Genomic DNA, 6406 nt, shown 5'->3' with positions numbered 1-6406 from the left:
ACCCTGTTTCCCCGAAAATAAGATGCGTCTTATAATAATTTTTGCTCCCAAATATGTGCTATGTCTTATTTTCAGGGGGTGTCATATTTCACCGCGGCAAATCCGTCTGTGGCCGCTAATCCCTAAATTGGCCAGCTTTGTGGACGAAATTTCTCAGAAATCTCGTCCACATGGGACAGCAAATCAGTCACGGCAAAGCTGGGAGAAGCCGGTGTTGTGGTGCGGATTCACCGGCCACTAAAACGGAAAAGCCTGCAGCCAGGTCGCTTCAAAACAAGCGGCTAAGTGCCGTGGGTTTTGATGCAGCACTTTCCCGGCGGAAATCCCGCTGTTTATCGCTGTGGCCAAACTGTGAGATTTCCGCTGGAAATACGCTCTGTGAGAACCCAGCCTTAAAAATCACACACAGGTTGCCTGACTCACACACAGAGCCATAAAAAAAAATAAGGGCTGTTAAGTAACGTACCTGTCTGCAGACAGAAGTTCCTGTACCACTTGTAAGCAGGGATGGTATTGCAGCTTCCGGCCACCAGGGGGAGCTCATCACAGCAGACGTGTACAGCAGGAACAGAACGTACAGTATGGACTTTTCCAGCCAGCAAGGGGAGCTCACAACAGCACAGCAGGGACAGGATAACAGCAGAGTGTCTGCAGATCTACCTATACATCTGGAGGTAGGAGACAACTGGGATGGCAGCAGGGGACAGGCCTCTTGACTTGCCTGCACACTTTACTATGCCTTACTATCGGGGGTGCCTTATTTTCAGGGGGTGCCTTATTTTCGGGGAAACACGGTACATAAATATTGATGCACAGACATCACACACAGCTCTACTATATCCATGTTGATGGACAGACATTATACACATAGCTGCACTACATCCATGCTGCCCTCCACACATGACACACATAGCTTTACTACATCCATGCTGATTCCCACACATCACACGCAGCTTTACTATATCCATGCTGATGGCCAGACATTACACCCATCCTGATTCCCACACATTACACACACAGCTCTACTACATGCATCCTGATACACACATATTACACACACAGCTCTACTACATCCATCTAGATTCACACACATCACACACACAGCACATTACACACACAGCTCTGCTACATCCGTCCTGACCCTACACATTACACACACACAGCACATTACACACACAGCTCTACTACATGCATCCTGATTCCCACACATTACACACACAGCTCTACTACATCCATCCTGATTCACACAAATCACACACACAGGGAATTACACACACAGCTCTGCTACATCCGTCCTGACCTTACACATTACGAACACAGCACGTTACACACACAGATCTATTACATGCATCCTGATTCCCACACATTACACACACAGCACATTACACACAGCATTGCTACATCCATCCTGATTCATACACAGCACATTACACAAACAGCTCTGCTACATCCATCCTGATTCACACACACACACAGCACATTACACAAACAGCTCTGCTACATCCATCCATCAGATGCGACTGAATAGATAATCATCATCATCATCAATTATATCTCTAGCAAAAATGTAATCGAGTCGCTTAAACCACATAAAATGTGTGGCCCTAAGGGCGGCTTCAGTCGAGCGTGTTTTTGTGCGTGCATACGCATGCACAAAAACACACGTCTATTACAAGCAATGCATTCCCTATGGTGTGTTCACATGTCCGTGTTTTACAGGTGTGTGCCTATAAAGGTAGGACATGCGTGCACAATAGGGAATGCACGCATTGTCTTCAATGGAGCCGTGGCTGCTGCCGGCGGCTCCATTGAAGGCAATGGACTGCTGGCACCCCTGAATTGTTTTTCAGGGAAGGGCTTTAAATATAAGCCCTTCCCTGAAAAACAACAATTTTAGTGTAAAAAAAAAATTCCTGTCCGCCGCTGCTGTGTCCCCGCAGATATTTCCTTAATCCCTGCATGGAAAAAAAAATTCCCTGCTGCACCTGCCACATCTGTGACAGAGGCAGCAAAGGAATTCTTCATCCCTGCAGGGAATAAAGAATTCCTTACCGCAGCTGTCACAGATGACATCTGTGATAGCGGATCAAGCTGCCGTCACCCAGTTATTGTTTTTCAGGGAATGGCTTTAAATATAAGCCCTTCCCTGAAAAACAAGAAAAAATGGTGATAAAAATTAAAAAAAATACTCACCTTTCTTCAGCTGCCAGGGCTTAGCCACGTCCAGCTGGCTCTTGTCCTGCACTGCTCTGAGAAGTATTCAGCAGGGGGGGATTTTAAATCCCTGTCTGCTGAATGGGCTGCCTCTGATTGGCTGAGCACTGTAACCAATCAGAGGCAGCTCTCAGCTTTTGAATGATAGCTGAGAGCTGCCTCTGATTGGTCCATGCTCTCAGCCAATCAGAGCCAGCATCACCCATTCATGAATTCATACACTAAAATTGTTGTTTTTAAAGCCCTTCCCTGAACACAATTCAGACGTGCCGACAGACCATTGCCTTCAATGGAGCCACTGGCAGCAGCCGCGGCTCCATTGAAGGCAATGCACGGACCTTCATACACGCGTGTTTTTGCGCGTACATTGGTGCGCACCTATATACGCACCTATGTACGCACAAAAACACGCTCGTGTGAAGCCAACCTAAAGGTTTAATAAATGATTACTAGAATGTTTCTCAGTCTGACTTATCCCCTGATATTCTTTCGCTTTTTGACAATATACAACGTTAGACATCACAGTTATTACTCCATTAACCAGGGAAAATCCCAGATAAACCTGGAAATTTCTACGCTATATCATTAATTAACATGGACTTAAAAATATATTCAAAGATTTTAACTAATAGGTTGTTGGATATTATAAATTATTATATATGCTTTATCAAGACCAGGTAGGATTTGCTAAGGGTAGGTACATAGTTGATGGTATCCTTAGTAGAGATGAGCGAACGTGCTCGGCCACGCCCCTTTTTCGCCCGAATACCGCGATTTCCGAGTACTTCACTACTCGGGTGAAAAGTACTCGGGTACGCCGGGAGGCGGGGAGAGGCGTGGCGGCGTGGGGGGTAGCAGCGGGGAACAGGGGGGAGCCCTCTCTCTCTCCCTCTCCCCCCCACTCCCGGCTGCAACCCCCCGCGCCGCCACGGCGACCCCCGAATTTTTTCGCCCGAGTACGGAAGTACTTGAAAATCGCGGTATTCGGGCGAAAAAGGGGTGTGGCCGAGCACGTTCGCTCATCTCTAATCCTTAGGTTTGTAAACATTATTAACTTTATCAAAAAAAACTTGGATGCCTTCTCTGCTTCTTTCCCTCGATGCAGAAAAGGCATTTGACTAAGTCCATTGGAAATACCTAAGTGAAATTCTGCTCAAGTTTGGTATTTTTTGATATTATGGCACTATACTCCCTCTTATCTGTTGCTGTACGGACTTCAGGATATACCTCTAAAATATTTAACATTTCTAATGACACTTGGCAAGGATGTCCTTTATCACCTTTAATATTCTCTCTGATCATGGAGGTCTTAGCGAAATGCAAAAGATATATCTGGAATTCCTATAGGGGAAAGAGAACACAAAATAAGTTTGTTTGTGGATTACATAATTTTAGCCCTTACCAACCCAGAATCTTCATTACCCACAGTGTAAGAAATACTAAGAAAAATTTAGCAGCATCTCTTATTACCAGCTAAATGTCACCAAATCTCAAATCCTAGGTACATAGAGTATGTACCTAACTCTGTTATTTTCAGTTTATAAAGCAAATCTCAATCCCCTGGCTATCAAACTCACTTACTTATTTAGGGATCAAACTATCTTCCCTTCCTGAACACTATTTGAGAATATATTATATATATATTATATTATATTACTCTAAGATATTGAGCATGATTTAACCAATTTCCTTAAATATGAAGCATCCTCGGTCGGCAGATAAGCAACCATCAAGATGCTAATAATTCCAAAAAGACATATATATTTTTAGGAATCTCCCTATCCCTGTTCAGCCATTACCTCCATAAACTACAAAAAATTCTTACAATAAATGTTTGGAAAGGGCGATGTCCCCGATTGGCAGCCCACACTTTATATCTTTCTATCCATAAGGGCGGAGTAGGCTCACCACAAGTTTCTGATGACTATTATGTGATCATAATTGATCAAGGTAGACATCGGAAAGCCAATACCACACAAAGCATTAAAGGGGTGGTCTCGCGAAACCAAGTGGGGTTATACACTTCCGTATGGCCATATTAATGCACTTTGTAATGTACATCGTGCATTAAATATGAGCCATACAGAAGTTATTCCACTTACCTGCTCCGTTGCTAGCGTCCTCGTCTCCATGGTTCCGTCTAAATTCGCTGGCAGCTTGCTTTTTTAGACGCGCTTGCGCAGTCCGGTCTTCTCCATTCAGCACGAGCCGCTTCAGTGTGCTCCCCGCTACAGCTCTTCTGCGCATGCGCAGACGAGCTGTCACTGCTCGGGAGCGCGCTGAAGCGGCCATTCTGCACCATCCTCTGTTAGAGGAAGGTGCAGAAACTGGAGCTGCCCAGCGGAGAAGCCCAGCCCAGCCCAGCAGCCCCGAGAAGCCTCCCAGGTAAGTGATGGGTCGGGGGGGGGGGGGCTGTCGCTGCGCCGGGGGGGGCTGCCGCTGCGCCGGGCTGCGCCGTCGCTAGGCCGGGGGGGGCTGCCGCTGCGCCGGGATGCGCCGGGGGGGCTGTCGCTAGGCCGGGGGGGGGGCTGCCGCTGCGCCGGGCTGCGCCGGGGGGGCTGTCGCTAGGCCGGGGGGGGCTGCCGCTGTGATGGGGGGGCTGTCGCTAGGCCGGGGGGGGCTGCCGCTGCGCCGGGGGGGCTGTCGCTAGGCCGGGGGGGCTGCCGCTAGGCCTGGGGAACTAGCGCTGGGCTCCGGAACCTAGCGCTGGGCTCCGGGGCCTTCACCTGGGCTGAGGGTCTAGCGCTGGGGAGCCGGGGGCTAGCGCCGGTTACCTGCTGTCTGGTCGGCGGCTGCGGGGCGTCTGGTCGGCGGCTGCGGGGCGTCCGGTTGCCATGGAGACACAGCTGGCGGCGTCTCGGGAGCGCGCACGTCGGGCTGCAGCGAGCGACGGGGAAAGAGCCGGCGGCCATCTTGAGGAAACTTTTATAAGTTGCTGAAACGCTGGAACGGTAAGTACAAACCAGCTAGAAATGTCATTTACAGGGGGGCTTTGTAATGTATGTTTAATGGGGGGGACTGGGCAAAAAAAAAAATTAACTGCTTCCTCGAGACATCTCCTTTAAGCAAATATGGAAACTTATTTCCAAACACTTTACATGCCGATGCTTTATCATGGCTATTAACTCTTTGAGTTCATGTACCTTATATTATTATTGAAGCTGGGATTACAGCATGGAAAGCCATAATAATTTTCAAAGCTGTTATCCCATTCAGACTACCTGAATTAAAGGAGATGTCCCGCGCCGAAACGGGTTTTTTTTTTTTTAAACCCCCCCCCGTTCGGCGCGAGACAACCCCGATGCAGGGGTTAAAAAAACCACCCGCACAGCGCTTACCTGAATCCCGTCGGTCCGGCGTCTTCATACTCACCTGCTGAAGATGGCCGCCGGGATCCTCTGTCTTCATGGACCGCAGGGCTTCTGTGCGGTCCATTGCCGATTCCAGCCTCCTGATTGGCTGGAATCGGCACGTGACGGGGCGGAGCTACACGGAGCTACACGGAGCCCCATAGAGAAGAGGAGAAGACCCGGACTGCGCAAGCGCGGCTAATTTGGCCATCGGAGGGCGAAAATTAGTCGGCACCATGGAGACGAGGACGCCAGCAACGGAGCAGGTAAGTATAAAACTTTTTATAACTTCTGTATGGCTCATAATTAATGCACAATGTACATTACAAAGTGCATTATTATGGCCATGCAGAAGTGTATAGACCCACTTGCTGCCTCGGGACAACCCCTTTAAAGTTTATTATTCCAGATATCTCAATTAGTAACCTGATCTTTCCATGCATAATTTCAATTACAGATATATGGGAACGTAATCAGCTCATGTCCTTTAATGACATTTCTGCTAATTTTCACATCCCTAACAAACATTTTTGTAAGTTCCTCAGAATATGCCATTTTATTATTGCTAATTTATATTTTCTTCCCAAAACTACATTTGAATTAACATTATCTAATGCAAATACAGTTGCTAATGGCATCTTGAGACTTTATACAGATATTTTGGATAGCTCTCTAGAGTAGAGGCCACCTTGCTAACTTAATTAGAAGAGAAACCTAGGTATCTCTATATGCATAGAAGATGGGAATGCTTACATTAGCAAGCTTGCTTTCAAAATACACATCCCATTTTTAGTTGACAGGGAATCTTCTCTATCGTTGGTATCTCACTCCTATGAGTCTTG

Source organism: Eleutherodactylus coqui, chromosome 4 (genome assembly GCF_035609145.1).
Source record: "Eleutherodactylus coqui strain aEleCoq1 chromosome 4, aEleCoq1.hap1, whole genome shotgun sequence".
NCBI lineage: Eukaryota > Metazoa > Chordata > Amphibia > Anura > Eleutherodactylidae > Eleutherodactylus > Eleutherodactylus coqui.
This window is presented reverse-complemented; position numbering follows the sequence as displayed.